The sequence below is a fragment of the Protomyctophum parallelum genome, assembly GCF_964188405.1.
Source record: "Protomyctophum parallelum genome assembly, chromosome: 8".
NCBI classification, from domain to species: Eukaryota; Metazoa; Chordata; class Actinopteri; order Myctophiformes; family Myctophidae; genus Protomyctophum; species Protomyctophum parallelum.
In genome coordinates, this window is record NC_139703.1 from 44,352,011 (window position 1) to 44,376,010 (window position 24,000).

The window sequence follows — 24,000 nt, forward strand, 5'->3', positions numbered from 1 at the left end:
TATAATTTTTATCCCACGATTTTGCAACCCATTTTTTCACCCAGTGTCAATTATCTAATGTAATCCTTGGTGCTACACTTCCTCTGCCAACCTGGGGGGGGGGGGGGGCAGGAGACTGACCTCATGCTTCCTTCTATGCATGAGGAGTCCAATCTGCTTCTTTTCACCTGACAGAGGGGAGTTTCCCCAGCCGAAGGAACATGTTATTCCGACCAGTTCTCCTCCATCAGGACCTCATCAGGAAAAAACCTGAGTAATATTAAAAGATCGGACCAACTGTATCGAAAATTAGTTGGTTGTTGTTCACAGACACACACGGACGGACGGACAAAAGCATGGTCATAGTACTGTACGGTTCAGTACAGTAAAAATATGTCACTGAACTGTTGTTGATGCCAAAAAGAACTTTCAGATGTTCTACAGTGGCACCATGTGAATGCTTCACAAAGCCTAGGATCAAATGTTGCCTGCCCTACACTGTCTCCCTCTCTTTCCTACCGTCTATCTCTCAATATAGAATAACTACTGATGGGGGAGGGGTGTTTGGTTTGCCCACAAAGCCTTGGCAGTAGTTTGAACTCGCATTGCAGTTGTGCGAGTTCTTATCTCCTGGGGCTCAGCAGGCCCTTTTACTTTATATTATGGAATATCACAATACATACTGTGGCAGGTCAAAAGTACAACATGAGAATAATACAATATACACCATAATATACGCATATTTATGCTATGTGTAGTTTGTGTACGACTGTGTCTCTGGACAAGAATATCCAATTCTGTATAAAAAATGCCACAACAGTATTATAAATGAGGCTTTAACAGAGAAATACACAGACAACAGGACAATATCCTATCCTTGTACCTGAATGGAAAGAGCATTCTGTGACCATGCAGGGACAAACTAATTACCCAAAACATGGGATAACATGGTCCATTTCGCTCAGGGCCCTGGGCTTCCCTGGTCTACATGGTCCATTTCGCTCAGGGCCCTGGGCTTCCCTGGTCTACAGTAAGTGGATGGCGAAAACGGGGCTGAACGAACTCGTAAAACTGTCGACCAAGCGTGCAGAACCAGAAAATGCCAACCATCATCTTTTTATGTGGTTCGCTTCCGCGACACGGCTTATGTATATGTGCATGCTTTGCGCTTGATCCCACAAGAGACAGAGTATCGATATGAAAAGCACCGTTATACTCCACGGGATCTGCCCTTTGAATTATCGCCACAGTAGTCTTGTGTATTTATGTGTATATAAGAAGGGTGTGCAGTCTTGGGGGATTGACAGTCTATCTCATTCCAGTCTCTCTCCTCCACACTGTTATCAGTGGAGGCTCTGAGAGCTGTTTAAATACTAGTCATTACTCTGTCCTCCCTGTATGGCTGCCGACTAGCTGAAACTGATGGAGAGTTACAGTTACGGCCACAATACCGCCATATATCCTTAACTGATGAAGTATCAAATAAAAACATTTGCAGTGCAATAACTAATGCCTAGGACACTTTATGCAACTTTTAAGGGTAATTTATGATCCGCCGCATGCCAAGAGCGGTCGAGAATAGCCGACCTAACAAGCTCACAACGGGTCACGGATCTGCACCGAATCTGAATGACACATTAATGCTGCGTTCACCCAAGCGGATACAAAAGATGGAAAGATACAAAGCTACACTGCAGCTCACTGAAGTTGAAACCAGCTCAATGTTTTTGTACCTTTTGTAGCGGTTGCATAGTGGCTACAAACTCTGGACGTATCTTTATATCTTCATGTACCCCATGACTGGCACAGCCCTGGGTACGGTAGGCAACCCGGCCCCAACTTTAACCCATTCTGACCTGAAATCAGATTCATACGAGGTTTCCACCGGACACACACACTGGTCTGATGAACCCATTCTGACCTGAGATCAGATTCTAAAAATGTCAGTCGTTCTTCTTTTTTTTTCAAAAATAGCAGACCTACAAGCTTGTATCGCGCCACTCGGTGGCGCGATATGAGCTTGTAGATCTGCTATTTTTAAATAGCTAAAGCATAACATGATGCCAACACCAAAATGGGTGCCCGTTCAGAATGGGTTAACCATGATTCTCTTAGTTTCGTGTAGATAACTCTCATGTATTCATGGGTACATTAAGACCACTAGTAAACAACAGTGGGCAAAAGGTGTGCTTAGCTTCACATGCAGATAATAAAGTAGCCAGCCAGTCCCATGGAACTGTGGGATGCACAAGCTGGATCTAGCCGAGCTACACGAAAGACCAACAATTACTATTGTGTGCACAGACACAGATGCATTGCATACACACGCGTCGCGTACATGAAGTCAACAGTGTTTCATTTGAACATTTTAGTTTTGCTTAGTTTTTACCCCATATTAACGAAGTTATTTTTAGTATTTAGAAAAGCGCTTTATAAATTATTATTATTAGTGTAAGCACAAGCACAGCACAAGCACACACTCACGTGCACAGACCCAAACAACAAAAGAAAATATATGAATTCCATGCCAGAACAGTGAGACCCTTTCAGACCCTTTCTGGAGATAGCCTCGTCTTCCATGCACTTCAACAATAAAAAATGATCTACCAGGAACAGCTCTGCACAGTCTGCAACTCTGCCTGAATAAACAGGCCCTATTAAGGCCCTATCTATCCTCTACCTCCCATCATCTATAATTTACCCTAGAGAAAACACTATTCTCTTAGCGCCAGAGCTGATACTTGTCCAAGAGCTGCTGCTTACCTGCCACACATAGCACTTCCATAGTGGTGGGCCATGTTCACAGACTTTAAATCACTGCACAAAGCAGATATGAATTGCATGCGTAGAGGTTAGTAGACGCTGGGGGTCTCATCTTGCAGCCCCCCCAGCATCTCCTCGCTGAAATTCTCAAAGAAGAGCACTAATTGGAGCTTTTTTTTTGTTGCACTGGGCAAAGAGAACAATAGGAATCGGTCCCAATTTGTCATCTTGAAGGTCCCTCGGAGACACTGATGCTGGTGTGTGTGTGTGTGTGTGTGTGTGTGTGTGTGTGTGTGCGTGTGTGTGTGCGTGGTGAGAGAGCTGGGGGGTCATGCACGCCCCAACACCTGGGGACAGACGTACATATTGATCAGTCTCCTGTGTTTAACTGTACCTCTGGGTACTGAAGCACCCGAGGCGCTGCCTCCTCCAACCCCCTCTCCAATCTGTCCATTGTCTCTTTCAATCTCGTACTCCATCTCCTAACTCTCGCCGCAAGCGGCCTCCTCTGCCCTCTCCATTCATCACACTTCTTCTGCACCTCTCCATGTTTGCTCAATATCTCCAACTTTCCTCTTTCTCCTATACTATATTGGTCCATTAGTGTGGTTGCCCTAACAGGGCAACCAGACTATTGTTATTAGTGTGGTTGCCCAAAGGGCAACCAGACTCTAGTAACTGTAACACTTTACGTATTATTCTACTGGAGTAAGACAAAGTTTGGCGCACTACTTGTCCCACAGTTTTGACTGTACGCACTTGAGCCATATGTCAAATTGACCGGAAAAATCGGGAATCGTGTGCTTGTGTTTTGCTAAGAGAAATGTTGTATAGTTTAATTGATATGAATGTATTAGTGAATTAAAATTTCCCATTGACATGAATGGGAAAATGCAAAAATTCACACTAAAGTATTTTTTCCTCGGAGACTGTAATCACTATAGTTACAAAACTTGGAGGAAAAAATCATACTTATCACTAAAATTATTTAACCTATAAGTTTATAATTTTATCGGTCGGCCTCATGTTGGCGCTATAACTTTACGTTTTGGCTTATAACTCTTGAATTGTAGGTCGTAAAATAAATTTTTCCCCTGGATTCCTTGGGTCATGACGCATCTCCCCATATAGGCCACGCCCATTTCCGCCATGATATATTTTCGGCCATTTAGAATTTTGTCCAAAACACACTTTTTGCTTTTCACAAAATGTTTTTTCTCCAAATCTCACAAAAATCTGTACACGTGATCTCTGGACCTTTCCGATGAAAACTCGAACGGCGGAACTTTGATAGTGCGTATCGTTCGGCCGTAATCGTCGTCCGAAGTTAGTGGGAGGGGCCCATTTTACAAAAAATGCCGCAAATCACGAACGGAATGTCCAATCCATCCCAAATTTGAATCGCATGTCGCGGGTGGTTCAATCAAAAGCAATTCCATTTTCATCCATAGGGGGCGCCGCAAATGCGAGAAATGTAACCGTTTGTCGCGAAAACATGAATTTTGGGGGTTAAATCCCCTCCGAATCACTTACGCATGATCACAGGGGTGACGCGACATTGTAATTGGCTGTCAACATTAGTGGGAGGGGCATATGTAAGCCACTGCGGCAACCACACTCTGCAATTTTTTTAAATTGCATTTCCATTTTTGTCAGGAAAGAAATTCCTGCTAATTAGAATTTTCTCCAAAACACACTTTTGGCTCCTCCTCCTACAGATTTTGTCCAAATCTCACAAAAATCGGCACACATGATCTCCGGACCTATTCGATTAAAACACCAACTGCAGAATTTTGGTAGTGCGTATCCTTCGGCCATAATCCTCGTCCGAAGATAGTAGGCGGGGCCTATTTTATAAACAATGCCATAAATCACGAACGGAATGTCCGATCCATTCCAAATTTGAATCGCATGTCGCGGGTGGTTCAATCAACCAAGTTCCAAAAGCAATTCCATTTTCGCAAAAACATGAATTTTGGGGGTTAAATCCCCTCCGAATTACTTACACATGATCTAAGGTGTGACTTGAAATTGTAATTGGCTGGAAATATTAGTGGGAGGTGCATATGTAAGCAACTGCGGCAACCACACTCTGCAATTTAAAATTGCGAATTTTCTAGTTAATTTCTGTGTGTGTGTGTGTGTGTGTGTGTGTGTGTGTGTGTGTGTGTGTGTGTGTGTGTGTGTGTGTGTGTGTGCACGTGCGTGCGTGCGCGTGCGTCTGTGTGAATATGCCTTTCTCGACATGGAGGAGAGCAGAGGGAACAGGGAAAAGCATCAACGTTGGATAGCCTTACTGGGGGCTTGGTTCCAATCAAGCCATCTAAAGCCCGCTTCCCACTGATACCTAAAGCAGTTGAGTTGTAGCGTGTCACTTTGTGCCACGCTACTAGCTTGTAGATCTACTATTTTTAAACAATCGTGACAATTTGTGCAAATCTTTGAATGAATATATAATTTTTATATAATCTCTGGGGGCCCTTGGAACAAAATATTTTCAGATAGGGGTCGGCAGCCAAATGCATATAATCTTGGGGGTCCTTGACATGAAAAGGTTTTAGCACCACTGGGTACATTTGGTTCAATTTGTACAGTTTCAGAGTTACACACAAGTACGGGGGCCATTTGGAATCCACTCAAGTGCGCACTCAAGGGTGTGTTCGGAAATGTGCACCGGGAGCGCACAGACTCACCTCTTAGTTTGTATTGGCAGTGCGCTCAGAGTATCTATATCCGAACGCCCCCTTTGAGACCCACGGGTGTAGTATAGCCAACATGACCATTAGCGACCATTAGCTCAATGGTAAACATTTTAGCAGTTGCACAGGAAACCGGGTTCAAATCGGGGGTAGAAGAGGAAAGTAACATAGTGCCGCTTTATTGCATATATTTAAATTAATGCATGGTCTTCCGTTTGCAAATTCTAGGTCAGAATACTTCGGGTGTGATGACCCAAAAATACAGAACCACCAACGAATAAACAAATAATCAAAACCAACCAGTGCAGTGGGACTAGCAGTGGGTCTGACAGGTCCCCCGATTTTCATAGATTTGAATAACAAAATGGAGCATATTATCCAGGCCACGGCAGAGTGGGTTATAAAACCAAATGAGACACAATGAAAACACACAATCACTATGCTGTTTCTTTATCATAATTTAGATTCTGCTGGAGGCGTCCCTCAGAATTACCACAACTAAAACTGACTTTCAGACTTTCAGACTACCGATAAAGGTTGAACTGTTACTGTTCGCATTTTGATATTAAACATAAACTTACATTAAAGATGCCAACAAAACCATGTATACCTTCCGTGCCACTGTACATAAAAAAGGAATAAAAAATAAGGGATTAAAAAAAAAAGAAAACAAAGCTGTGAAGTAATGCAAGGTTGACCCATTTCTTTTGACCTTTTTTACCTTTTCATAGTCTGCCTTTGATGTTGAGCAGCTGAAAATATTACTCAGTCAAAGCAGCAAAGTATTAAGTAGTGCTTAAAGCTTCCTGCAAAACTCAGTCCTAGAAAAGTATTTTCCTCTCGCAGGAGAGGGGGGGGGCTAAACAGCAGAGAACCGAGATATAGATGTTGGAAAGGTAGCCGGAATCAGTGACTGAATGTCACAGAAATGCTCAAGCCATTATTGAGATTCCAGACCCTTCTCTGGACGTCCAGGAAGTGACAGAGATGGACAGAGGTGACTTTGAAAGCACAAGGGAGTAAAAAAAAAGAGAAGAAGGCAATCATTCAAAATGAAAGTATGGCCTGTTCTATACTTTTCTCTCTCCCCCTCCCCTTTGGTTTCCTTTTCCCTGACTCAATCCTGGTGTGCACATGAAGTACAGGCATATACGTAGGCTGACGAGTCTCCCGAGATGAAAATGTAGTAGTAAAAAAAAAAAAGAAGAAGAAGAACGTCAGAAGACTAAATGACATGATTTGATTACTTTGGTCTGCTTGCTATTACGAGTGCTCCTTCTCCGTCACTCGAGGAAAGTCACCTTGCCTCCCGAGGACAGAGGGCTGTGTGGATAAGCACAGCGATTAGCCCATTCTGACCTGAGATCAGATTCATACGAGGTTTCCACTGGACAACACACTGGTCTGATTAACCCATTCTGACCTGAGATCAGATTCTAAAAAATGTCAGTCTTCTTCGATTTTTCAAAAAATAGCAGACCTACAAGCTCGTATCGCGCCACTCGGTGGCGCGATATGAGCTTGTAGATCTGCTATTTTTCAATAGCTAAAGCATAACATGATGCCGACACCAAAATGGGTGCCCGTTCAGAATGGGTTTGGCTATGTGATTACATCATGGCTTTGTTAACGCTTGCAACACCAAAAGTACAATCACCTGGGGTAATAAAAGTTATTCACTGCGAAAAATTGACAGCATAATGTTAAAGTTGGCTTTGCGCAACAGTTGCGATGTGGGATTTGAGGCAATTTGAGAGACATGTCAGTGCATGCATCCTAGTGCAGCTGCCTGGTCTAGTAGTATGCATTGCATACTGGACAGGCTGGAGCAAGGCCGCCACTCTTCAGGTTACGAATATCCTTCTAGGGGGATGCTTAGGGCCTAAACTAAGGGAATAGATTTACAATCAAAGGCCACCCTTTGAAGAGATGACCACAACCTTACATGCGTATAAACTCACACATGGTCTAACACACACTTGAGTACAACTACAGGTCATGATTGTATTATGGTAATCTGTCGGGGGAAAATACTGGCATATTTCACTTTTTCCCACAGACAGCTAGTAATTCTCACATGCTTGCCATTTGTAGCTTGTTCTAGTCCAATGGGCACACAGGTCAAGGTAGCCAGGCTGCTTTCGTCAGTCTTTGGCATAGGGTCATTGGAAGATCAGTGTTAAGTCTCCACAAATACAAACAGCAGGACAGACTCTCTCTTCAAAAAGGGTGAGTCACAGACTTTGGTTGATGACCTGAGTGGAGTAATTTGCTTAACGTGACGCAAACATTGAGGTCACACAGTCACACTCAACCCCCAGCTCCTCAGACAGCAGTGTCCCAGGGGCTGAGATGAAGTTAGCAGGAACACACCAAACCACACCCGTTGTGTCAGACATTTTGACTTGGACCATTAACGGAGCATTATGGAAGTCACAAAGAAGTGTTTTCGGGAATGCCAGTGTTAACAGATATATACATCTGTTGTGGATTGTTCTATAATTTGGTTTCAAGTGTCCTGCAGTTACAATATTTACAATGTACTTTTGGCATCAAATTTAAATTGAAGCCATTAAAAGCCCCCACCAGAAGTGTGGACAGGACTGTCACCTGATCTAGATTCTCTGACTCCAGCAGTGTAGGTTCACTTAAGCAGGCTTATTTGAGTATTGCTCCAGATTGCCATCAAACTCATAATGTTACTTTAGATGTCTGATAATATGCTTAGGCACACTAATCAACCGAGAACCCCCCCCCCCCCTCCCCTCCCCTCCCTTTTCCCTGACTGCCCAGGGACCCCACCTTTGGTCAATCCAATAGTTTGTTATATGCAGTTCAATTCGAGAACAATATGTCCATGAGTGTAGTTCACACTCACATTGGGATGTGCAGTTGGCCAAGAATGGCCTTTCTGTATTTCCTTTTCAGCATAGAATCATTTAAAAAGCCTCCACACCGATGCCATTTCGGATCCCGGCCTGGAACCCAGTTGCAAAACTATCAACATGGATGCAGTCATATCAAAACTATCAACATGGATGCAGTCATATCAAAACTATCAACATGGATGCAGTCATATCAAAACTATCAACATGGATGCAGTCATAATTATCATATGTTGGAGAGATGCCCGTTTTGGAAATCGTTCAGATCCACTAAACCGCCATTGAAGATTCAGTTGTGATCCTATTTTAACCGCTAATTTTCATGTTTTCTTAAGCGATTTAAATAATCAACCTTGTGTTCATTGTGTTCATTGTGGCAGGTCTCAATTCTTCTACAATCCGTCTTGCTTTATGATCATTTTAGACGACAACTTTCGCCTACATCGTGAAGTTGTGTGTTGCTATGAAACAATAGCGTCTGTAGGAGGCCAGGTGTGTCACAGTCAAATGCACACACACACACACACATGCACATTTCACTCCCCTGCCGAGTTTCCTGTCTGCCATGGTTGATCATTTCCATGTAATCTAATGCTTGGCTGCTCATCTCCGGCTGGCTTTAGCTGTGTGTGTGTGTGTGTGTGTGTGTGTGTGTGTGTGTGTGTGTGTGTGTGTGTGTGTGTGTGTGTGTGTGTCTCTCTCCATGAGTGCCCCTGCATGTATGCAAGTATATAAGCACTGACTATATTGTGCTTTCTGATGTATTGGTTGAGCAACAACAGTTTGCCCTGCATATCTCAACCTTGCCCTGTCCCCTGGCAAACCTGATTAAAATCAATTATTCAAGTGTGTGTGTGTGTGTGTGTGTGTGTGTGTGTGTGTGTGTGTGTGTGTGTGTGTGTGTGTGTGTGTGTGTGTGTGTGTGTGTGTGTGTGTGCAGTATATATGCTTGTGTGTATTAATGCTTCAAGGCTGTCCATGCAAAGCAAGGTTATGATTTTGGTGTGTATCTGTCATGCGTGTGTTGTATGTGTGCACACCTGCCCACATGTTTGTGATAAAGCTGGGTAAACACAGTGAGAGACAGGAACGTGGTGCATTGGTTCATCGTGGTGTGTGCAACTGTGCATGTTTTGAATTAAGTCAGAAAACACTTGCACTTTGAGCAGCGTTTAAAGAATTGTGATGCTCACTGTAATAACTTTCAGATCAACAAGAAGTTTAACTTCATGACAGTCTAACTGCAATGCAATACACAGAACTTCTATTTGTAGTACACACACACACACACACACACACACACACACACACACACACACACACACACACACACACACACACACAATTATAAGTTAGAACACTATACCCCCACAGACAATAATAAGTGAGTTCATTGACATACACCCCTCACTTGTGAGTGAGGTAGCGTTTAAACAGTACTCAAATCACAGGCCTGGCTCCAGTGCTGCAAACATAATGACCGTGTGGAAAGCATAGAGAGCTAATGTGGACATGAAGTGACTCAGTGAGACCCTGAAAGAGCCAAGCACTAAAGCATTTCTTTTTATAAGGGCTAAATGGAAACGAAAGCTAAATGGAAAGTTACCTGTTGCACATACAAGTATTCATTTCAAATTCAGGGTACAAGGAGTTAAATGTTTGTAAAAATCAATTTAAGATGATCGACGTAGGATAATATGTTTGTATTGTTGGCTTTAACCCATTTTGGGGCGGGAACCCCTTTTGGTGTTAGCATCATGTTATGCTTTAGCTATTGAAAAATAGCAGATCTACAAGCTCATAGCGCGCCACCGAGTGGCACGCTACGAGCTTGTAGGTCTGCTACTTTTGAAAATGTAGAAGACATTTTTAGAATCCGATCTCAGGTCAGAATGGGTTAAAGTTGAAAACCGATTATGTTCATTGAGAAACACGGTCGTATGACCATTTATAAATGTGGCTTTAGAGGGCTACGTGGGCAGATGGGCGGCAAACAGTTTAGCTGAAGGTGCAAGTTCCACACCATGACCCTCCCAGTACAACCACAGAGGCTTCCGTGCTCGTCCCCCTGACCCCCACCCTGCATTTAGCCCATGAACCTCCAACCAGCCAACTGACCCCCCCCCCCTCTCTCTCCCCATGCCACCGCAGTCTGAGAAAAAAAAAGGCCCTGGATCCAATTTCACAATGTAATCAAAACATTGGGCTTTGAGGGATCGCTCGGAGGACAGGCAGCCGTCAGAATGGCAACTCGGACATATAGGAAGAATCAAGGAAGGGGGATCAAGCAATGGTTTATGTAACCAAGGTCAGCTGTGGAGAAAACGCAATAATCCTTGACTGAGTCAAAAAAACAAAACAAAAACCAAACGCAAGAGCACAAGGAGAGGGCGAGAGAGGGAGGGAAAGAGAGCAGACCGAAATATGAAAACAAACAGATAAAAATGCTACTGTGGGTGCAGGCTCTGGAGTCCACAGCATGGCCAGAGACTCTGGGTTGGTGTGGGGAGATGTAATTGGGAGCAGGCGTAAGCGTTGACACTTTAAATAGCTGCTGAATGTGCAGGGATGCGGTTTAGGGTGGGGGGGGGGGCTAGTTGTCAGAGAAGAGAGGAAACTCAAATCCCAGGCGATGAGCTATTGTATAATTCAGATGAATTGGAGGAAATAACTCGAAAGCTGTAAGCATTACTACCCAGGGCACATCTGGGTATTTTTGGTAACACAACTGCAGCAATGACCAAAGAAATTACTAAATCTGTGAACTTAAGAATATCATAATTCTGTATAATTTTCATGTCAATTCTAAAAGTACAATGTTTCTTCATGTACATGAACCAGAACATGTGAAGGTGGTGGGCTAGATAAATGGGCACAACTCTCATTCACAATGAGAAGACAGAGAAATTGTCTCTACAAGGTTTCACTCATTTGCCACAGAGATCTTTTGAGAATCCATTTAATTCAGATTTGCTGCGTTTTTGATAAATAATACTGGTATGTAATATGTAGGGGTCTGTTTAATTGCCTGATGCCTACCTATCCCAAACCACATAATAATTTGATCAAGTACACAATGTAATGAGTATATGTGATAACCCCACATATCTTCAGATGCTTGCCACTGTGCGATGTGAATACATTTTACACCAAGTAGTGTAACTGTAACCATTGCACTCTGTACTGTTGTCACATGTGTAGGTCATGAATTCATGATATATTAACTTGTATGTAAGGATCAGGTCAAACACAAAACCATTTGGATTCTTACCAGACAAAGTCTGCTGCTCTACGCCTGGCATTCCAAGCTCCTGGAAGTTTTATACAGCCCCCATGAGAATCAGTCCAAACCTGAAGGAAAGACACAGGTGATTAGAACATTTACATTTTACAAGGACTACTTTTTTCCCCGGGCCTGTGTTTCCACAAGGCGAGGAGCTCATCGCAAACTATACCATTACAGTCTTGGAAAAACCGTGACTTCAGACACAAGAGACAGACAAAATACCATTGTCCGCAGAGCCGAAGGATTCACCAGTTGAGCCTAAACAATTTGAAACGCTTGCCATGTCATCTTAATTCTTGCTACGTGCAGGTGAGGCCTCCATGTCTGGTTACAAGGCAGCCATTGTTCAAGATGACAACAAAGAACCTGCTGAACATGGTGGGGCAATGCTTCATGCTTTAAAGTCACCTTTAAAAAGGCAGACCCATGGCTGCTACAAAGATGAGAGCACAGACCCAGCATGACAAGCAGAGCAACCTCTTAAAAAAGCAAAACATTTACAATGGCCAACAATACCCAAAGCCACAAACGGGGAATGGTTAAGAGAGAAACAGCATTAGAGAGGTATAAATTCAAATAAATAAAATAAAATAAACCTGTGCTTAGTAAGCATTGTAATGGAATGTATTTGCCTTAAGGTATTCAAAGTCAAGAAAACCACATGGACTGACGGCTGGGTTGAAATAAACAGTGCCATGCCTGGCCAGTAAATCTGATTGAGTTTAAATGATCCAGCTGAACAGACTTTCTTTTCATGAAACGAACGTGAATAATTTACAACTTACTGAAGAGCTGAAAAGGAAAGGAAAACAAAACTGTCTGTGCGTGCTGCACATCTAATACTTTTTGGTTCCTTCTCTGAGGGTATTACAGAGCTGTCAGAGCTATATCATTCGCTTGGCCGCAGGAGCTCTGAAATGACTCTCATTGTCTAGGAATGTTGCCTTAACCTGGCTAACACTTGGTAAAACCTGGAGCTTCTCCAGTCTTCCCTCCAGGTAGTAAAAAGAGAGAGCGTATAGTGAATACGATATGCTCCTGCCTGGAGGCCAGCTAGCTAGTGCATACATGTGCTGTCTTTGCATCTTATCGTTGCCTTGGAGATGGTTTTAAGGAAATCCTATAGCCGTCTTTCTGCCAGCTGCCCTTACTCCATGCCTGTGTATGAAGTAAGAGCAATTTAGCCACCATGTGAATATTGGTCGTCAATTGGATCTGTAAGGTCTAATTTATTTATTTATTTACCTCAATTCAATTCAATGTCCTACCCACAACAAGTCCAAGCTGTGTCACTTACTGATGTAATAGCTCTATTTGTCACTGAGCCAGAGTGTGACGGCCAGGCCCAGAGCTGAGTCTCATGGGGAAAATGGGGAGCCAAAGACAAATACCTCTTCTACACTCAGAGTGAGCAGAGTGTGCTGCATTGAAGATGTTGACGGGAACAGGAAGTGTTGTTGTTTGTTCCCCTGACTGTGGCTTCCTTTTTGAAGATTAAGGCATCATCAGGATGAGCAAACAGGCCAAAGACGACGTTATCAGAGGAGTCAAACAGAGTTAACGTCTGTTAAACACACCGTGAGTACATTAACTGTCACATTTTGCTAAAATATGACCACACAAGTATATAATATAATCTGAGAAATAGACATTGTGAGGAAAATGTTCCTGGTCCTTAAAAGATGAACTTATGGTTAAATGTGTTAGAGTTGGGCTGTACTTTAGGAAATGATTCAGCTTGGGGTTAGGGTTATGCCTAATTTATACTTAGTTGTGTCGCACACGGAAATAGATAATCTACAAGCTCACAACGCAACTCCTCAAGTGTGTGTGTGTGTGTGTGTGTGTGTGTGTGTGTGTGTGTGTGTGTGTGTGTGTGTGTGTGTGCACGTGCGTGTGTGCGTGCGTGTGTTTCCCAAAAGAGAAATATTGGCCTAACTGTAGCTGAAAGTATTTGTACAAATATGGAGTGCCCAACTACCTGGAAAGTTATACAAGTATTAACTCCTTTCAGTACGCTGTGGTGAGAAGGCAGGGAGAGAGAAAGTCGTGGACATAATATGTTCTCAAGTTAAGTACATCCATCCATAACACAATTTTATCATTCTCAAAAGCATAGTTCTTAAAGACACCTCTTGCGTGAGTATTAAGTGTAACTGTACCAAAAATATGAATCTCTCGTGGAACAGTCACATGGTGGTACTTAACCTGTGAGGAGGGTGACTGTGAATGAGTCTTCCCTGGTGTGTACCAGCAATTTATCAAAAAGATATATACAGTATATCTGGCAATACTGTTATTCCAGTGAAACACAGCTTTGGTTAACCAAGCTCATCAGTTAACCGATGAAATGTTGTAAGGACATATAATAAAAATCCAAGCACACACTCATGTTAAGGGGCGACTGGGATCCGGATGCATTTAAGCCTTAATGGCTCCCTTTGTGGCCATGAAATGGACTGTGCCCATGTCAGCCAAGTTTCCCATCGTTAGTGAATGTATGGTGACTCTACTGGTGACGCGGTGTGTGTTCACTCTCCCTTGCCAAATTCGGTGGGTCACAGATCGCCAATTGTTCTCACACACTCTATGGGGGGTGACATCACAGTCATTGTACTAAGTGTCCTCTTAAACATGCCCGCTGCTCCAAATAAACAAGGAGCCATCTCGAAGGGGCCGAGAGGGGCCAAGTTCTACAGTTCTACATAACTCAGGTCAGATGAAGACGGAAAAGAAAATATTACTGCTGCACCACATGAGAAAGCAGGGAGGCAAGTTTTCTGTAAACAGAAGTGGGAAGCATCGAGTCCATCAAAGTGGCTAAAATAGTTACAAACAAGACTTGTGAGAAAAACAGACTTCAAAATCATGGTGTTCTCAGTCATGAGTGCAAGCTTATACCCTCAACTTGGCATGTTGGTGAGTTTTGGCATACACCACAGCATCATAATGTTTTTGTTCTACTGCCTTCTCTTGAAGAGGGCAGGCTACATTTCCCATACTTAAAACCACAGCTGTTAAGTGACTGAGGAAAACGAAGCGTCATCAAAACCAACAATGCCACCATTTCTTGGGCTGTTAAGCTGTCAGTCTTAAAACTGCCATTGACAGTATTCCATCGGTTCTAAACACTCTGTAATTAAATACCGAAAATTCCTATTTTAATCTCTCTTTCTTTGCTGAAGGATGAAAACGAGAGACTTAATTATAACTCCTAAGGATCCTGTCCAAGAGGTTCTGTCCTCTCCGGCCACTGGGCAAGCACATGGCTTATGCCCTCCTAATTGCTTGTTTCCTAACTAATTACATGCCTGAACAAAAGTTACGCCAAAAGCTGCCCACCACAAAAATAGAAAACTGATGGTGATGCTGTGATGGCAACTCATTTTGTGGTAAATAGTGGTCTGTGGAGGTTCATGAGCAATTAGCGCTCCTATAGTGACTGGGCTTGCCCCTCAAAAAACAATGCAGACATTACAACATAACAACGTCAACGATAGTCGATATAACATAAGTTAACTAATTTACTTAAGGGAACAACACACATCCCCACCACACCCATATATGATAGGATATTGCTGGTGATCCCAATTATGCCAATGTGAATGTAGACTTAAAACCTTTCTTTAAGGAATAAAATTTACTTTTGTCCAATCTGTACTGTATGTCAATATAACTGATACAATTGGTGTGGTTGTATTTTGTCTCCCTGCTCTTCTATTGAGACATTTAGATCATGTCAAAGGTCATGTATCACTAAGGGCGCGTTCGGAAATGCGCCCTGAACGCACTGGTGTGCTCTCTTGTCGTTCGTTTAGGTCCTAGACAGTAGACACAGGATCGGACACAAATTCTGACCTGAAAGTCTAGAATATAAGTACTGGATGGCAGTCCGTACACTGTAACTTTGTAAAGCTCCCACAATCAGTGCTGGGCTGCAGTGATTGGTGATAGACACAGGTGCAGTCAATATGCTGAGTGTCTGTTGACTTACTCAAGTTCAGGTTCATAGCCTATAGTAGGACTGAACCAGAGTAATCTAGTAAGAGAGTGGCGACACTAGCGTTGACTCCCTTTATAACAACAATGGATTGCGGAAGTGTTCATTGACATTCTATCTCAATGGGATAGTTCCAACCATAGGAGCAATGTTTGGAACTATAGCCGATAGGCACCCGCTTTGCAGCGAGATCAAAGCGTGTCACTACTCTCCTACTCTACACTCTGTACTGATTACTGAACCACATAAATATACTCTAAATAAGATCTAAGATCTAAATACAAAAAATGCACAATACGACGACCTTGCAGGCGTATGCAAAGGCAAGAATTATGTAATTTAGATAGCATATTATGTAGACATAGCATTCTATAGTGTACTTATAGTTTCATTGTACAGATATTCTACTCTTAGACGGATGTTAGGTTCTTAGCTTACTTATGATCCTTGATGACTATTTCTATGCATTTGATGTATGTTGTTCTTGCTTACTGTAAATTGCTCTGGATTAAGAGCATATCTGCTAAATGCCTAAATTGTACTTCCATTACCATTGTTCTTTTTTATCTCTATGCAAGGGGTCAAACGCCCTTTGAGTGAACTCCCATCTCCCTTCCCATGACAACCCACTGTCTCATGGCTTCCACTTTGCTAACCCCCCCCCCCCCCCCCCCCCCCCTCTCCCAACAATGGTCTGGTCTGTCCCTGCCAAGCATGTCAGACTTTCACACATCTCCAGAGATCACATAACGTTAGTGGCTGCAACACTGTTTAGAGTCAATCTAATTTAAGGACAGAGGGAAAGAGAGAAACACATAAAGGTTACTTTGTTTGTGTGGTTTTTATAGGGTCACAAAGTGGCTCACAGCCACCAAAATCACTGTTCATTGAGGACAATGATTCCAGTCATGCTCAAATCGGCAACGGCAGATAGCTTAATATAGCAAGGAATCAATCGGTGAGTTGCATAAATGCCAGTTGAATTTCAGTACCAATTCAGTACTAAGGATAAACTTGTGTGTTCACCGGCCAAATAACAAAATCTCCGTCTCCCGGCCTTCCGCCGCTATAAGAACTGAGTACTGCGAGTAGAGGCAATCAATTAGGCTATCCGAAGTAGTCAGTGAGCTACTAGGTAAAAACTGATGAGGCCAAATCCAGCCAGTCAGACTATGCAAATTGTATTCCTCGAAATCAGGTCAAATCAGTTCCAATCAACAATAAGTCAAGGGTGGCACAGTCAGTAGCGCTGTCGCCTCACAGCTAGAAGGTCCCGGGTTCAAGGGCGCTGGGCGCGTGTTCTCTCCTCTCATCAGGTGGGGTTGGCATGTTCTCCCCGTGTCCCCTAGGGTAGTAGGTACCCTCACAAAATACAGTAATGATCATCTCTATACTGCCTCCCCTTGGTCAGCCTGATGGAGGGGAAAGGAACTGGTTGGAATAACGTGTTCCTTCCATGTGCTACGTCCTACCGGCGAAACTCCCCCTGTCAGGTGATATTAAAGAAGCGGCCTGCTCACTCCTCCTTACACATTAAAGGAAGCATGATCTCAGTTCGGGGCTCTTCCCGGATTGGCAGAGCAGAGAGAGTAGCCCCCAGGATTACAGCTTAGGCAGTTGGCACGGGTGGAAAAAATGGGTTAAAGTCTTGTTATGGAAAAAACAATGATGTCGACTTGGGTTGGGTAAAATGTTTCTTTGCTGTACAGTCACGCTTTCTTGGATTGCCATTTTAAAACTCTGAAGGCGCTGAGACCACCACATCTAGTCAAAATAACTTTACAAACACAACAAAACAGCATGCAAGGCTAACATGCTCCAAGGGCACTTATCCTATGTGAGTCCTGTGACCCAATAGTGTGACCTCTTTGGTGAACTGCACACGTGTGTTAAATAGTTAATTAGTACCTTGAATTTATTTCTTGTGCTATTAAGTATTACCGGTAATCAAGATTGTTGTATTTAATCACATTGGACTGATCCTTTTTATTTCTCAAGCCATACGTTCCCACACCATAGGAATGAACAGGAATTTCAGTGTGATCTTCTAGATCAGCTATTTTCTCTATTTGACGTACAGTAAATATCGACTTAATCACCATTCACCATATTATTACACCCGTACAACATTAAGGAACATATTCCATTTCTCATGAACCTTTCATCTCGGTGGAAGCCATGCAAATAAAACAAATGTGTCAGGCATGTATAATATTTATCTAGGACTAGATGTCATTACTAGGTTCAATGGAAAAAGGAAAAATCTACTGCATTTTCCACTTGATGTAGGCCTATGAAATAAAATAAAATAAAAGATTGTGATCCAATTTCTCAAAATAAGACTGCTAATTTCTTTGGCAATCTGTCTTTCCCAATTCCCATGAAATAAGGGTCTGTTCAAGCGTTGCTTGTTTATTTCATGAACTACAATTCCCGTTCTATGAAAATGTGAGGTTTAATCTAAAACAACTTGCTGTAGCCAGATCCTGGATGATAAACCTGACTGCTGGATGTTGACATTGGATTCACATTTTATTCCACATCTTCAAGCTTAGCACTTCAGTCCAACTTCCATTGTAAAAACAGTAAACATAAGTTTGTCTTCATCAACTCTTTTACATATCATCTGCATGCCAACATTAATAGGCTACATTCTATCACATAAATTAGTCTTGAACCGATGTACAGTATATCTGGATTGCTTTCAGATATACTTTTGAGATAAATATTCAGAATTAATAACTGTAATTAAAATAAGTAAATTGAAACCGGATCTCTCTCTCTCACCCAAGCAAAATGTAGATGCACTAGTGTCACTTACGCATATTTTCATCCATTAAAAAAGGCAGGTACTGCATTCCTCTGTAATCAGTTATTTGTTAAAAGTTGTTGTTTCCTTATATTCCTTGTCAAATGAGACTTTACGCGTCAGCTTTTTACAGCACCGCACTTCTTAGTACAGTACAGAGATCACTGTCACTGTACAAACCAATACACCAAATTTACACCATAGCCTTTAACTGCCTTCTACTATGTAGGACATGCGGTCACAGCAGTAATCAGTTTGTGGCGTGATCAATAAGTGAGCAGATTGACTGTCTGCAGTCGATGGGGGAGTGGAGGGCAGGGTCAGAGGACAGACTGATGATGTCATGATGACTGAGCAAGCACATGTTGATGTTGGTGTGCAGTGCATGTACCGACTGCATAATGTGTGTGAGTAATAGTCGGGACTGTAAAACATATCCGGAGAGAAAAGGTATAAAGTTGCTAATAATGGGTGTTTGAAATGGAATCAAACAGACATTCTGTGAAGGGCCAAGTTTTATTTGCCAATCAGCTGACCAAAATACAAATTTGCTGTGTAGAGAGCAGGAGTCTTCAGCAGGGGGCCCGGGACCCCTAAGGGGTGCTCAGAATTACTAGGGGGGCCGACAAATCTTTGTGTGATAGCAACTTTTATTTGACATCAACCACTTGAACCCCTACCCTTGCTTTTTCTGAGGAGAACTTGAGACAAAAATAGCAGATCACTACGTTTGGTGTAGAGGGAAAACATTGCAGACCAAGTAATATTCAAGATTGCATTTTGTACAGAGTGAAAGATCAAGTGGCTAAATGTCTGAAAATGAACATGAACACTGATAATAGTGCTGGCTATGAAAATCTATGAAAAAGTTTATTCTGCGACACAATTTTATACAATATGCATGGGGGTCATGGGCGGAGCTTGAGGGGGTTCAGGGGGTGCACTGCACCCCCTGGCAAAAAAAGAAAAAAAGGAAAAAGAAAGATTTTTTTTTTTTTTTTTTTTTTAAACTTAACTTCTGTCTTCTGACTGTAGTTTGTAATCATCTCTCTTATCATGATATGATGACTCGCTGTACGGCTGTAGTGCATGTGTGTATGTGTGTGAGCCGCTGTACTACCTAAATAACTCATTTTTAGGGGTTAGGGCATTGTAAAAACACTAAAATAATAAAATAAAGGGTGTCATTGGCCAAGCAGTCGCACCCCCAGGCGTCAAGTTCAAGCTCCGCCTATGATGGGGGTCCCTGCTTCATGTCTCTCTCAGCTATGGGGTCCTTGGCCTAATATAAAAATCACACGCGTGTGAAGTGAGGGACCCTCTAATCATCATACATCATACAGAATGGTGGTCCCTTATTGGCCAAGGCCCAAGGGTTCCCACCGACATACATGTTCCGATTTGCTCAGACACATATGACGTAGATTCTCCCTCCATTGTCAATGGCATTTAATGTTTGTGTTCAGACAGAATCCACACTATAGCTGTTTATAGGGAAAAACATTAGAGCATGAAGATTTTCTAAATGTCCACAAGCCTTTCTGTCCAGGGTCCTGGTTTCATAGTCTGGTCTCTCAACTGAGATCACAAGATTAGGTGCCATAACTAGAGACTGAGCTTGCCACATTCACAGTGAAATGTGAAATGACTCCGGCCAAAGGCGTGGCTGAGACAATGTTTTTGCCCCTGTCCATCCATGTGTCACTGTGTGTCCGTCCGTCGGTCCGTGAGTAGCCTGGTCTAGCCAGCCTGCTTTCTGGTCTAGAGGAGAGCAACCGCTGGAGAATATTGGTTCACCGATCTGAGACAAACATCACGCAAATCTTAGACTATAATAGTCAAGTCATGTGACCACACATATATCTATAATAGTAAAGTTATGTGATCAACACATATGCTTTTCATATTGCATCGTGATTGGCTAAGATTGCCTTCTAAAGTTTGCAGGAGTGGCCCGTTTTGAACAAAATGCCTCAAATCATGAACGTTCGATTGCCGTGAAACTTTGCATGCACATTACCACATTCCCACTAGGCCAAGGAAGAAACTTTGTTGCTGAAGCCTTTTTTTGCGAAACATGAGGTTTGAACAAAATCTGTAGGAGTAATAACAAAAATTGTTACCACTAGGCAACCCGGCCTGGCGGTTCCCATACCAGGCGCACACTTTGCTAGCTGTATCTCATCCCTTATTCCCTAGAGATGTCAACGTTTGTGTGACAAATGTGTTTTTATTTTTCACTCACTGCTTGACATACTTTTGGTTAACCTATAACATTGTGGAATGTACTCTCTGCCCAAATGATCACCCTGTGTCTACTCTGGACAGCAACACCATACGTTTGTGTCCATCTGAGAATGTCTGTTTTAGGTATAAGAGTGTGTGTGTGTGTGTGTGTGTGTGTGTGTGTGTGTGTGTGTGTGTGTGTGTGTGTGTGTGTGTGTCGCTGTGTACGTGTGTTCTGGCATTGTGTTTCTGTTCTGCTACCAGAATTCCCTACAGCTGGATCTCATTAGGACATCTGTGTTCAACTGAGAGGACACGTGCAATGTGTGTGTGTGTGTGGGGGGGGGGGGGGGGGGGGACTAGTACCATGCACAAAAATATCAATTTCTACAAAGTGTTGAAGAATGAAAGCGAACAAAAGAAGTGCCTGGATGTGTGAAATCATGTAAATAATTAAAATAGACTTGTTTACACATTGTGGCTAAAAGTGTTTAGCACAAGAAAAACAATCCCTGCATCATAAAAGGTATGTGAAAAAAATTAATAAAGATATAGCACACCTTAATAAAGACAAATGATAAGAATTAGCACTAGCTCTAAACAAAGCAGGCAGTATTATTATGACAGTCTAACTACAGTGTGAGAAAAAGTGGAAGCCTGTGAGTGAAGTTCAGCTGGACTGGTGCACTGGAAACAATGCATTGAGTCCTAAATTAAATACAGAACAAGTCAATAATGTCAAACAGGAGGGGGAGTTTACGCTATAAACTTTTGTTTAACAGCTCGCCTCTTTAAACTTCACTCCTGCTGGGCACCGCAGGACTGTATATTTTTAACATCCCATATCTTGCTTCCTCCGATTCAGACCCTTAATACATATTTTCACGATTTTTCCAAAATAGCAGATCTACAAGCTCATAGCGCTACGAGCTTGTAGATCTGCTATTTTCCAATAGCTAAATTATAACATAATGTTTAAAAAAGGACAAACTGGACAGGACTTCCAGGACCTCACATTAGGCACACTAGGCAGTTTTTTTGATGATGGGATTCACGGACACCTGCAGGCCCCCCAGACTGCATGGTTTGTTTGCCTGGTAGGAGTTTTGGGCTCTGTTGATGTTTCCATGGAAGGAATGTTAATGGCCACTGAGATACAGTCAACAAGTACAAGTATCTGCCAATAGGATCACAGAAGACAAAGAGGAGAAGTAGAAGGGGAGGATGATACATTGGTGCAGGCACAATACAAAAGAAACCCTGAACTCTTATCAGAGATTCCACGGGAACTTGATTTATGCACGACACCTTGGCCTTGGGCTATTTCATGCTAACGTGAAGGCGTATCGCACTCCCAGTCTCCCACACAGAAAGACGAGTGAAAACAAAAATATATTCTAGTTTGAGAACTAACCATATGGGGGCAGGGCCGCAACTAACACCGATTTTTTTTAATGATTTACGGCTTCAGTGTCGTAATAATTACCTAGTACTAACCTAATTACCTACCCAAGTACTTTATACTATCAGACTATACAACTACAATAACAACTACACAATAACAACTATATAAAATAATGCTGCTGTTGTTTTCAGCAAAGTACTGTCACCTCCCAGGGTCATTTGGAAAGTGGAGCAACAGGACAGCATTTTACACCTTTATAACAAGTGGAGATGGAGATTAAACAGCTTGGTGTGATCCACGGGCAGTGTTATGTATCACATGCACAAGAAAACACACAAGGTAACCCTCCCCGTCCCCACCTTCTCTCATCTAACAATGCCAATGTTAGAAGTATGCTCCAGAATCCACTGGCATTCTCACATGATCAATCATGCACATTTTAAATGGACCATGAAATGTGCTCAGATTCCAGGCAGGAAATGTCCTGTCATCGTTTATATTCATTGCTAATGTTAACTAATTACCTTGGCTTAAAACATATCATCCCCTTTAAAAGAATGTTCAGTCACTTTTCTATAATTTTAAGTTTAGACTGTCGGTAAGTGTGGTTATTTTTGTGGTTACTGGTTTTATTTGATTTGTTTTTGGGTTGTTTTATAGCACTTTCACTGTGGAATGCAGCAGCACATGTAGACTGCCTGGTAGCCGAGTGGGCGTGGAGCAACAAAGAGATACAGTATTATGGAGGTTTTTTTGTGAGTATCCAGTAGTTCTGAACGGTGACACTTCTAACATCTTATGGCCAGGCAGTGGCAGCATACTTTAAAAGAAGTTAGCAAGTAGGCTAGACTGATAGACTCTAGCCTACTCATGGGATACAAAGTTTGGGAACCAGTGGAAACATTTTATCCCATGACCCAAAAGAGAAATGAAAATGTTAGATTTCTTTGAGGAATGTTTTTTTTAAATAAAGACAAACAAACAAATAAAGGGACCCACAAATGTGTCCCGACCCAGTGTTTGGGAAACAGTGGGCTAGAGACCCTGCTTTAAACACCTCAGGCCCTATTTCTGTCAGTGCTAAACCCCTTATCCCTAAACTTATTTACCTTTTTTTTTTTACTATTTTGAAAAACATTAAAATTGTTCAACTAGCCGATCTACATCAACATAAGCTTGTAGATTGGCTATTTGAACTATTCATGTTAAAAATAGTAAAAAGGGCAAAGAAATTGGGAAGGAAGGGATAAGGGGTTTAGCACTGACGAAAATAGGGCCCTTAATCTATTAAGAACTAGAGGTCATCTACTTAATGTTATTGGCCACTGTTGGCATCATGGGAGGGGGAGATGAGGTTGAGTACAAACTACACTAGAACTGGTCCCAAATAACTGAAAGTAGATTAACTGAGCGTCATACTATTGAGGGGCATTTAGCACAAATCATGCTAGACCGTAGACCTACAGCTTATCATCGCTAGCTATGTTGCTAGCAACAGGGCAAGTTGAGCAACTAAAGATACAAGCGGTGAACATTAGCAAATTACTTTATGATGATGGAAATGTTTCCGTAGAGTCAACTAATTCAATTATCAAGGAACATGGACTTTTGTCACATACAGTACGTCCACAGACACAGAGGCAGCCCACGGAATAATACCAACTTTAGTTTAACTCTACCCCAGGCGTACACTGACTGGGCATGTAACGGATACGATTCGTTCACGGAGGGGCTGCCAATATGTATGCTGCCAGTATAATCACATGACATCACTCACCCCCAAATGAATAAACTATTTTAAAGAAGAAGAAATTAAGGTTCAAACTAATTCCACCAAAAGGTTCAAACCCCCATAAATGACTTTGGGGCCGGGGCCAGCGCACGCACACCTTACTAAAAGTGCACGAGAACCCTGAAACAGAGGACTAGTTCATTTCTAGCCAGATTA

General features: G+C 42.4%; 1 protein-coding gene across 1 annotated transcript in view; it reads right to left on the reverse strand.

Annotated features, from left to right (window-relative positions):
- plxnb1b (plexin b1b) overlaps window positions 1-24,000 on the reverse strand; it is a 94,811-nt gene that overhangs the window by 62,096 nt on the left and 8,715 nt on the right. The window contains exon 2 of the mRNA XM_083771977.1: window positions 11,598-11,677. The gene's annotated coding sequence lies outside the window, so the exon portion shown is untranslated. The remainder of the gene's footprint in view (window positions 1-11,597; window positions 11,678-24,000) is intronic.